Raw genomic sequence first — 11,813 nt, forward strand, 5'->3', positions numbered from 1 at the left:
TGTATCTGTCCTCCAACTCATAGAACCGTTACGCATGTGTTCTTCATGTATTCGGGTGTGTGTTTGTGTCCCAATGTGCGTATGGCACATGTGCTTTCTGTATAACGCTGCTATGTCGTGGTGTCTCTAACAATGTCAGTAACGTGGCTTCTCGGTGCTTTAATCGATACTGTCAATTGATGTCTCCTTAGTTGCAGCCTGAGGCTCTTCCTCCTCTCTGGGTATGGTTTGTGCCGCTCCTAGTCTGTAGCAAACTAAAACAGGGGATTTCCCCAAAAGTGGTACAGCTATGGTGGGGGTCCAAAATGTAACAGAAATTCCAAAGAGCTGTATTAAGTAAATTTAACCTAATTTCTTTAAAAACTCATTCATGATAGGTATCAAAGATATCCAATGTTTTAGTTACCCTGAAGAACCAAAATATATAATCTAAAGAGGTAAGTGAGAGAAGAAAACTTGTGTTGAAATAAATGGTGTGTTTTATTAAATAGGAAACACAAATTTTGCAAGGTAATGAAAGTTTTTTGTTTGTTGGGGGAATTAAAAATAAAGAGGGATTACTTGTACAACCATCCACAGACAATAAATGAACAAAGAATACCTTATAGGTGAACAATCTTGACAATGAAATACATACGAATGAACAAATCACACCAACAAAAAGTGAATGAAAAACAACAATAAAAATACAAAATAATGAATACATTTATTTTCACAATACAGTAATTTGTCAGGTCTGCCTACGTAAAATTCCACATTTTCTTAGTTCAAACACGGTCTCGAGAAGCATCAACTGCCATCAAACAAAGACCTAATTACGTTTCGGCGGGCCACCTGAAAGACCATCAATATCTTGAAAAACCTTCCTCAGGGCAGAGTGTGAAGTAATAATCCCTACGGGAAGCAGACAAACACATTTTTTTTACAAACTCTGTGAATAAAAAAGATTTTTTCTATATGTAGGCCTCTATATAGATTATATACAGTTAACAGGGTAATGGCATGTTATTTGATGAATTTGTACGACTACTAATTCAAATTGTTCCAGAAAAGAGCCTTACCCAGACCGATGCTGGGAGGATTTTATGGACAAGATTCCATGGCGCTAACCCACGAAGCACAGCCTGAGGTTGGGAACGGTGTTCGCCCGTTACATCTGTGGAATAACAAAGTAGTCCACTATTAGCTTTTCAAAGGGTAAGTCAAGTTGTTGCTACATGAATGAAAAATGGTGGAAGACCACCTACCTGGTTTTCAATTATGTTAAAAACTCAAAGCATAGTGGGAAACCTGTGTTGCTGAAGATACCATCAAGTGCCAGAAGTTGCTCAACAATATTCAATCTAGTGGACAATGGGTCTGATATTAATTATATTGACTCAGTTGTGCGAAAGTTGCAGAGTAAAATAAATTAAAATGAAATAAATAAATCAATAAAGCCGACAATATGATAATGCTTACTTGTCGGAATGTAGTTCTAAATTCGCTGCTTGGTCAACTAGATTAATAAGTGTTGAAATGTGTAGAAAGCACCTCGTAGCTTTGTGCTGCTGCTGGGTCCCAACCATTATTTTGAAAAAGGAACCTGTGAAAAAGAATATTGAAGTTTCATTTGTCTCATAAGGTGCTACAGTTGAAGCAGTCAATCAATCTAAAGACACCCATAGAGTGCTAAAACAGAATGTCTAATCAGCGTTCTAAGGCTTGCAAAGTGCCCTGTACATGGAAATGGAAAGTAACAGAAAATGCGTTACTCGGTGGTGTGGCCGCTAAAGCGTAGCTGCATTTGGCCGAATTTGTAAACAATCAAAACTGATGACTGCGGGGCGTTCTGGGGAAAGAAGCAGAATGAATCCGAACAACCGCAGAAAAGCTGGCCGGTAACAAAACTTGCTTAGCTAGATTGCCGTGCATAATCTTGCCTACTGGCTGACGTGGCAGGATACCATTAGTGAAATGCAAAACACCCACCTCTTAGTAAAGAGCGAGGCTTAGTGAGCTACTTGCTATACTTTGCCTAATGTGACTGGATTGTCGGTTGCATTAAACTTGCAAGAGAACAAGCAAATGGGTAGTGGGTACTCACCCGTGGCATTGTGAATGGAGGCGCAAAGTGAATCCGTACAGTCGCGGAGAAGCTGGCTGTGGAAGAAACTTGCTCGGCTGCGTTGCTGTGCAACATATTTCCTATTGGATGACGTGGCGAGTCGTAATAGGTCGAATGCAGCACACCACCCTCTCGATCATGGAAAACGAGGCTGGTGTGCCGCTTACGCTGTATTAGCAGATACGACTAAGTAGTGGATTATGAATGAACCACGGCACTGCAACATGCGAAGGGCCATGGAGGTAAACTGAATTAAACACTACCCGCAACATTGCAGGGTAGGAGAAATAAAGTAATAGCTGGATTACCTTTCCTGGGAGTTTATTGGTTGGGTGCCATTACTCTGTGTGATTGGCAGGAAGCGACACACCCTCCCCTGTAATCCAAGCCATCAGACCTGGCGTGCTGGCCAAGAGCAGTCCGTTCTCCCAATGCATACTAGCAAATTAGGGCTGCATTTAGCTTACAGAACTTGCAGGTTTCGATGTGCAAATAAACATGATACAGTCAAAACTAGATGTTACTCAGCTTGAACACAGAAAGTCATGTATTCATCAAAGATTACTTGATTCAATAAAAGAAGGCAACAGAAGTGTTGTAGATGAAGCCAGATCTGTGTACAGATATGCATAATTCCAAATGGATGTTATGACAAACATTCATTGAAATATGTACAGTGCTCACTGAATAATAAAAGTAGAGCACAAGTTTAGAAACATTTTTATTGGATTTCAATGTAAATAAGACCCTCCAAGATTTCGCATATGAGGCCATGTAAGACAGGTGAAACAGTCACTAGCACTAATCTTCGCGGATGTAAACGAAGCTGGAAAATATATGAACAGAGAAGTATGAGTATATATAAATATATGTTCATGTGTAATTACAAGGGTGGAATAAATTCTTCATTTAACCCTTGAGTATGGGTTTCCATCCGAAAAATCCAGCGTGCTTCTTTCTCAAGTAAACTTTTCGATGTATTGATAGAGCCCTTTACTACATCTAGTACCTACCATAATATTTAATTGGGGGAGTGTTTTAATGCTGTGTAGTGGTTCACTAGTGGTGCCATAGTCGTTTTGCACCTAATCGGGAGCAGTGTTCTAATATTCTGATGTGTCCTGCTCTCCTAGTTTGCCCCACGTACCTCAGTCCGCAGGGGCATTCAATGCAATAAACGGCTTGTTTCGTTTTGCAGTTGGTAATATGAGGAAGGACCCATACCCTCTCTCCAATTCTAAATTCTTTCATGTTCTTGGTGTAAGTGCAAGCGGTACAGGTACTGCAGGGGTAATGTCCTTCTGCTGATGGCAAATCCCAGAGTCCTGTTTTTGCTGAATGTTTCCGAAAGCTTGAATGTACCAATCTGTCGCGGATGTTCGATGCCCTTTTGAGAGCAAAATGAGGAAAAGGTTCCTCAAGCAAATCTAATCTGACAATGCCCCAATGTTTAAGAATGATTTTCTTTATTTTGAAGGTTTCAGAGCCATGAGTCAGCACACAGGTCATCTTACTGTTATCAGATGCCTGAGTCTTAGCGGTCAACAGAGAATCTCGGTCAGTAAAGCGTGCTCGCTTCCATGACCGATTGATAAGCTTCTTTGGGTAACCTCTTTCTTTTAATCTCGTATCCAACTCATCCGCCTTCTTATAAAAATCTTGTATATCTGTGCAGTTTCTCCTGATGCGCAAATATTGCCCATATGGGAGATTATCCCTAAGGTGGCGAGGGTGGTCACTGGTGTAGTGCAATAGTGTGTTTCTTGCACTCTCTTTTCGATGAAGACAACATTTGAGTCTACCTTCGTCATGTTTAATTTCAAGGTCTAAAAAGACAATCAGTTTTTTGGAATATTCAAGGGTGAATTGAATATTGTTGTCAATGTGATTCAACCATTCAAGGAAGGTTTGTAGTTCTGCTTCCAGTCATTCCCAAATGAAAATAATGTCATCAATATAACGCCTCCAGTTCGTAATGCTTTTAAAGAAAGGATTAGCTTCGCAAAGGATATGTTCTGTCTCAAATTTGGCCATAAATAAAATAGCCAAACTGGGCGCAAAGGTAGCTCCCATCGCCGTGCCCTTAGTTTGGAGAAAGAAGGTCCCATTGAACTCAAAATAATTATTGCAGAGCGCCAATTCCCTCAGCTCCATAATAAAATTGATTGGTATCCTCTGTTGGGGATCAGATTCCGTCAGGTATTCCTGCATACAGTCTGTAGGGCTGGCTGAGTGGGTACCTCTCGACATACTGATCGATCATTGGAGCACTAGGAATTGGTCCAAAATAGTATGGGCAATTACAGTATCTCCTGTTCTTCCTCCGTGTCATGTACCTTATAGGAGTAGGTGGAGCGAGAGAATGTGCCTATCCCTCTTCACCCCCATACCATTTTTCCTATGTTTGTTGTATGTTTGTATGCTTGGTGTTGTTATACAGTGTTGTGTGATGCCCTGTTCCTCCCTGGTGTATCACTTTATAAAGTTTCAAGTGAGCAATATTGGAAGCTTGGTCTAACAACACATGACATACAAAACCTGGGATATGCAACTGCTGTACGTCACAATGGAAATATATGTGCACATTTATAGTCACCTTATGTATCCAAATTGAGGAAATAATATGTAGGATACATATGTAACGCACCTCATAGTCTTATACATGCTCAAATCATATAAGATGCAATGCTGCCCCATCTGGATATATTCATGTGCTTTATCGCGCTGAGAATGTTGGTATCCATGAGTCATACATGCTTAAGCTCCCACTTTGACCGAATAACATTGGGGTGCTTGGTCCCGAACCCTCAAGCAGTTTTTTCTCCGTAGCCCTCGGAAAGGATATCACCTGTTCCCACCTTCCCCTCCCTAACCTCTGCTACTGGTACCAGAAAGCTGAATTGCAAACATGGTTGGCTCCATTTGTGGGGACCCTTTGCTTGTGCCCAACCTGCCCCGCTTGTTCACCCCCTGCAGCCAGCATGCACATATGAAGACACCCATGCCCGCGCTCCACTATACCTCCTTAATGCCTACTGGGCAGCCGACCTTGGCCAGGACAAATAACCAATAGTACAATTCATATATGTCCCTTGAGTTCCTCCGAGGGGCAGCGGGGAAGACCCTTGGTCTTGTACGTGTGTTTCATTTCCATATAAAATGTTATTATGTGTTTTTCGCAGTCTTGTAATAAGTTTTTCAGTCTCGTTATTTCATTATGTTTTTTACTGCCTCCTTTATGACACATAAATGAACATCTTACTCAGGCTGGCATTTGACTTACAACTAGCTATGAAGAGGTCTCACCTCGCAGCTGGTTTGGTAATAATTAACCTTGTACTCAACATATGTTGCTCAGAGAACTACTTTTGAAAACCAATAAGTGACCATAATGTTGTGTGTGACAATCAACAAAACTCCTAACTAAATCAATAAGTGCTGTGTCCTTAGAGAATTGTTTGGTCTTTTACATGCCTCTGTTTTCCGAAGGCTTTGCAAAGAATAAAAAAAGAAAAAATATGACTGGACATTATTTGCCTGTCCCCCCACACCACTCCTCCCTGAACACTCACCCACATCTAACTTCCAAATGTCGTACCTACTTTGTTTCTGTGATATCTTGTCACGTGACAGACCAGCACAGTGAGGTGTTTTACTTGCTGCAGACTTTGTGGCTACCTCTGTCATACACAAGCATACACTTCCGGTTGATGCACCCTGTATTCCGCTATATAAATCACATTGCCTCCGGACTGTGCCACTCAAAAGCCAAAGGAGGGGGTGTTTAATAAAGCAAATCGTGTTAGCTTAGGCAAGCTCTTCTTTGTTGTGGCAGCATTCCTTTTTATTGGGTTGTTAACATACAATAAGCAGGCAACAATTTCCCAAACGTGTCAAAAACTACTTTTAGTATGCCCTTTTTTTCTATGCGTGATATTATGCTGTTGAATGATAGAGAGCGTTCATTTTAAAGATTTAAGATTTTCGCTAGAGCCATTTATCTATTTAGTGACTTATTTTTTGTAAAGCGCAACGTTCACGTAATGGTATTTTAGTCCGGACGAAGACCATGAGACCATAAGATTGGAGGGAGAGGACGATATGACTGGTATGTGGATTGGAATAGCCAAGTGTACAGTGACTTTCTAAAGACCTATGGTCCGCTATGTCCTGGATGTGAGGCAGGAGAGGATTCCAGAGAGTGATGCCTTGGAGTGAGAAGTCCCATCCGTCTTACCTTGTAAGACTGACTGTGGGAGGAAACTGAAGTGTTTTGTTGGATGACCAGTGATCGTGTTTGTATATGTTTCTGGAATTCAAAGATGAAATTGGGAAGCGTAGCGTGGTAGGCAAAGTGGACATATAGGGCTTGAATTCGATTCTTTGCGGAATGGGAGGCCAAAGGAGTGATCTAATTGCCTGAGAGACGTGATTATGGCATCGAAGGCCGAATAAGTGGGACCTTGCATTTCTGACTAGCTCAAGTCTGTGAATTTGGGACTTGGGAAGCCCAGATAGATTCCACTGCTGTAGTGGTGGCGAGATGAGAGGAATGGCTGACATTCGAAATGTGATTTGTTGGGAAGAGGTCAGTGATCTGAGAGCAAAGAAACAATGTTTTAACTAGTGAGCTGATTTGGGTGTCAAAGGTGAGCTCCAAATTGCTGATGATCCCTAAGTTTAAGACTTTTTGTATTTGGGTTGGGTAGGGGCCCAGGGATTGAGGTAATATATTGGTTGAGAACTGAATGAAATGATTTTGGCGGGTTTGAATTTATGTCTATATTTATTTCTTTACTTAGTTATATAACGCCAAAACATGCAGGCTTCAGGGTGCAAAACATGAACACACAACATGGAAACAGTTACAGACAAGGACATGGTCTTAGCAATTGGAACGCCAAATCTAGGGGAACAATGCGTTTTCAAACAACCAGGTCTTCTGTTGTTTCTTAAACGACAAGTAGCATCAGTTCAAGGGCAGTGCATTCCATGCTAGGGCCGTAAGGACATCAAAAGAGCATCCAAAGCATTTGGACTTTTTGGAGCATGGTACAGAAAGTTGTCCTTTAGTGCCTGATCGGAGATAACTAAAAGGTATATATGATGTTATGCATTTCTTGGGGTAAGTGGGGTCATTTCCATGTATGCATCTGTGGGCAACGGAGAGTTCCTCTGAGCTTGGTCTGGCAGACACCGGCAGCCAGTGCATCTTCCTTCTAGCCCAGGAAATGTGTGCTCTCTTAGGGATGTCAAATATGATCCTAACCGCTTCGTTCTGAATCATCTGAAGGCTTGTTATGTAGTGTTTATTGGCTCCTAATAGGAGAGCATTACATTAGTCCAGCCTTGGCATGATGACGGCTTGGACCAGGACTTTGCAATTTTTTTGGGATAGGAACGGTTTGGCATGCCTCAATACTCTCAAATGGTAGTGCGAGTTGTTGACAACTCCATTGACATGCGCTTTAGAGCTAAGGGAGGCTTCTAAGTGGACACCCAAGGTCTTGACCTTTTCTAAGATGTCTATGCAATTACCATTCAAGTGCATGGTTTTATATTTGGGGCTGAGTTCTTGCCTGGACGGAGTCGAAGATCATAAGCTCCATCTTGGAGGGGTTTAGACACATCCAGTTACTGGACATCCAGTCTTTCATTGAGTCATATATGGAGTTCAGCCTAGCCGAGTCAATCTCATGGTCACCACTTAGTTCTATCACGAGCTGAGTGTCATCCGGGTAGTTGGCAAAGTAAACGCCTAAGGTGGATAATAGGTCGCAAAGTGGCTTCATGTATAAATTGAACAGGGCCGGTGACAAGCTCCTCGTGGGACTCCATAGATTATTTTCTCTCCATTTGCGAAAGCACCACCCCAGCATACTCGGGATTCCCTATTGCTCAGGAAAGAGTGAAACCAGTCTAAAGCTTCTTAAGAGCATTCCCCAATGGTTAATAAAACATCCAATAGGTATCCATGGTCTAAAAAATCAAAAGCAGCTGACCGGTCTAAAAGAACTAGAAGGTCTGCTTTGCCCTTTTCCAAAATGTCAAGCATGTGTGATTGCAGATCCAATAGCGCTCTTTCTGTACCGTGCTGTGTTCGAAAGCCAGATTGCATTGGGTGCAGAATGTCTAGTTTTTCTAAGTGCTGTTGAAATTGGGCCGGAGCTACTTGCTTTCGGCCCAATTGCCACTATTCATTAACCTATCCGGAGACGTTTGTCATGCAATTGATGAAGTTGGTGCCCAGTTTGATGAAGTGGTCCTTGAATCTAAAAAGTGTCTGGGGTGACATCTATATAGGAAAAGAAACAGAGGTTGTAGGAACAGATGAGGTCTGTCAATACGCTAAGATAAATGTTAAAGAAGAGCAGTGTCAGACTGGAGTTGGTTTGTGGGCCAAACACATAATAAATGTATTAGTTTATACGTCAAGATTTCAGAACGCTATATAATTTTGGATGTCCTAAATGTGGTTATTTTATTATAGCAAAGGCCTCTCTGAAATTGTTCACTTTTTTTCTTTCTGTGGTAGAGTTCAAGATTACTCAAATGGTCTTAAAGAAATCCAATCAGCTGCATGTGCATCTCAAACAATGGGCCTCATTACGAGTCTGCCGATCTGGATATAAGGGTGCTGATGGCAACGTCTTGGTACCCTTTCCGGACTGGCAGACCGCAACTCTGCTTTCCTGGGCCTGTGCGCCTGGCAGGTCTGACCGTTGGCAACGGTGCTGGTGCTTCCATGTCCCCACTTCTATGGAGTCCTATGGGGCTGCATGAGAATCGTGACTAACATTTTCTGCTGAATGATATTGTAAGTGATTTCAATCCGGCACTTCACCTAAGTCAATGCCTAGCGTGTAATGCACAACTGAAATCCTTATTTATTTATTTTGTGTCTAAAAGTTCTTTTATTCTGAACGATGTACCACTTATATCACACCCCTCTCTTGGAATACCCCCGGTCACACTAAACCAGGAATCAGGCTGGTTTGCAAAGTTAAAATATTTATTTATATATTCACAATATAATCACACTATTTTTAATGGGGATACCATAATCACCAATGGGGTGATGTCAAACTAAGCAATCTCTTTAATCACAAGGAGTAATAATGAGCAAAAACAATGCAGCACAGCAATAATACTTTTGTGGGTGGGTGTTCAAATCAAATAGCAATGTTGTTACTCTTTCCCCCTGCACATCCCTCAACCCCCCAATATGCAATGGAGAGATAGGAGGAGAGAGAACAGGTTTCAGGAATGCAGAATTCAAATACAATGTCAATCCCAATTTCCCCCCAGCAAACACAAGAGAGAAGCAGAATTGATTGGCAAACTGTCAAAATGGTTTTACAGTGATCTGGAGAATGAATTGGGTAAAACACTAAATATGGGCTAAATGACTGAAATTGTTTAAATTGTAATGGGAGCCACTTTCTATGGTTGCAGACAAACACTAGCAATGATTTTACACCAAGAAGCAATGTGCAAACTGAAATTTGATGTTGGGTGCAATGAAAAGCTATTTTAAACGTGTAATATTTTACATTTGCGGCAAACTTTTCTGTGTGCGGTAATCGTGATTGCGGGAAAACTATAGGGATTTGAGATGCAGTATTTTTGTTTCTAGCATAAAATTTGAAATTATTATGGACATTTTCATGGAGGTTGTTTTTTTTAAATATGCGAAAACACTCTATCGTGCTAAAAAACACATAAAGCCGATCCCGACTATATATGTGTCTGCCATTTTCCGGATGAAATTCTAAAATCTTTAATGAGCTTTCTCCGTTAGGCAGGTGCAGGAATGTCTATGAAAAAGACTGGAGAGTGTGCATTATATTCTCTAGTGGGTTGCTCTTTTGCATCTGAGCATTGAAGAATCTTGTAGGGTCCTTGATATTTGTTTTTCAGGATCCTAGTAGGGAAGACCCTGCCAGTGCTGTTTACTGGAGCACTAGGTCAGGTCTCCCAATAGCCGACCGGTTTCTGTGGTATGAAAGTTGTTACACCACATTCCTCAGGGCTTGAGGAGGCACACAGTTGCCCTCTCCCTGTAGGGGTGACAAGAGGGGAGGGGAGAAAAGGGGGGGGCAGGTTAACATATTCAGTGCCTTACCAACTGGATCATCTTGTCTATAGTTCAATTTCGACATACTGCACATGTTCAGTATAAAAGGGAGGGGATTCTTACCCTTTCCATGTGGTAAATGATTCTATGCACGGATGGGTGAGGCAGCCTGAGACCTAGGGGCCAAAAACGCAATGAATAACGGGTTAGGGTACATGCTTGCACATGTGTAAATCAAGTCACAATGTATGCTAGTATTGTGTACATTTGTTTCAAACTCATTAAGTAACCAACAATTGCGTCAAATTTTTGTGAGTATGGCCGCTCGAAGGCGTGCCATGTCCCATTCTAGATTTCCACATCTAGCCCGAGGCCGGGCATATATCGTGTGTGTCCGCTAATCGGAGGCGAGCGTCTGGTGCTCGTTGTATGAGGTAGGGGCTTACCTGCTGCTTTCGTCTGTAAAGAGGTCTGGCGGGCTGCGCGCAGCGTCTTCTCTACACCGCCGTCCACCAGACCTCTTTATGTTGATGATTGTCCTGACGCTGACGCATTGGGCACGCGCTTGTTGGACAACATGGCCGCCTGGGGATGTCTCAGGGCAGCCATCTTGGGGTCAGGCTTCACATCGGACTGTCTGTTGACACACCAGGTTTTTGGGAAAAGCGAGATCAAGTGTACGCCTAAGCAGTGCGCTTTCATCTTATCTTAGCACCAGGCTACGCCGTGTAGATGGTGGAGCACATGAATGGCTGGAACTAGAGGTCTAGTCATGTATACAGATACTGTCCTACTGCATTCGCTCATAGGCTGCTATACACTCAAAGGTCCCCATACATCGAGACCATCTCATTCACACACACATCCTCATGGTTTCTAGTCCAAGTAGCCAAGGTCATGGGTTGATGTTCACATAGTGGTGAGTGTTTGCCAACTGGTCGGTTCGTTCAGTCCGATCCTGTCCGTTTTCAAACGAACAATCCACAATTGTTCTCTTCTGTAGAGGAGGTCATGGATGTTACCTCCTCTCGTGAGTATCACCATTTTCTCGATAATGGACCAAGTGAAATCTGCTGGATTATGTTGATGTTCAAGGAAATGTTCCACCATTGGTGCAGTTAACTTTTTAGTTCGTATACAAGATCGATGTTCTGCAAGCCGTATTCTGACTGGTCTTGTTGTCATTCCTACATAGCGCTTGGTACAGGGGCATGTTATGATGTAAATTACATTGCTGCTGTTGCAGTTTGTGAGATTCTTTTGCGTCCATGGGAAGTGCCAGCCAATATTAATACTAGTTGACCTCTTGGTGCTCGAAAATGCATTACATGATCCACAAGGTGTGTGGCCTGTTGTTTGTGACGTGTTCCAAAGAGTATTGGTTCTGGGTGTTGTTTCCTTATATGAATGAACTAAGGAGTCTCTCAAGTTCTTCTGTCTTTTGATGGCAAATCTAGGGGTGTCCAGCATTTGGGAGCCGACATTGAGAATCGGCCAGAGCTTCAGAACCTCTTTCTTGATTTTTTTGGTGAGGGGTGAGTAGCTAAGTACAGCTGTAATTTGCTCGGCAGATACGTTTTCCTTTGTGTGATGTTCTAGAGTGGTTTCCCTCGGGATGTTTCTCGCTCT

The 11,813-nt window shown here is 42.3% G+C and overlaps 1 long non-coding RNA gene across 1 annotated transcript; it reads right to left on the minus strand.

The window, feature by feature from the left end:
* Positions 1-687: 687 nt before the first annotated feature.
* On the minus strand, positions 688-2,399 carry LOC138497487 (uncharacterized). Its single transcript, XR_011278595.1, has 5 exons — positions 2,087-2,399; positions 1,462-1,585; positions 1,248-1,343; positions 1,062-1,156; positions 688-894 (listed from the first exon to the last, which is right to left on the minus strand). It is a non-coding gene; the product is annotated as an uncharacterized lncRNA (long non-coding RNA).
* Positions 2,400-11,813: the final 9,414 nt, after the last annotated feature.

This window comes from Ambystoma mexicanum, chromosome 5q, assembly GCF_040938575.1.
Source record: "Ambystoma mexicanum isolate Mex_15411 chromosome 5q, UKY_AmexF1_1, whole genome shotgun sequence".
In the NCBI taxonomy this organism is placed as follows: Eukaryota; Metazoa; Chordata; class Amphibia; order Caudata; family Ambystomatidae; genus Ambystoma; species Ambystoma mexicanum.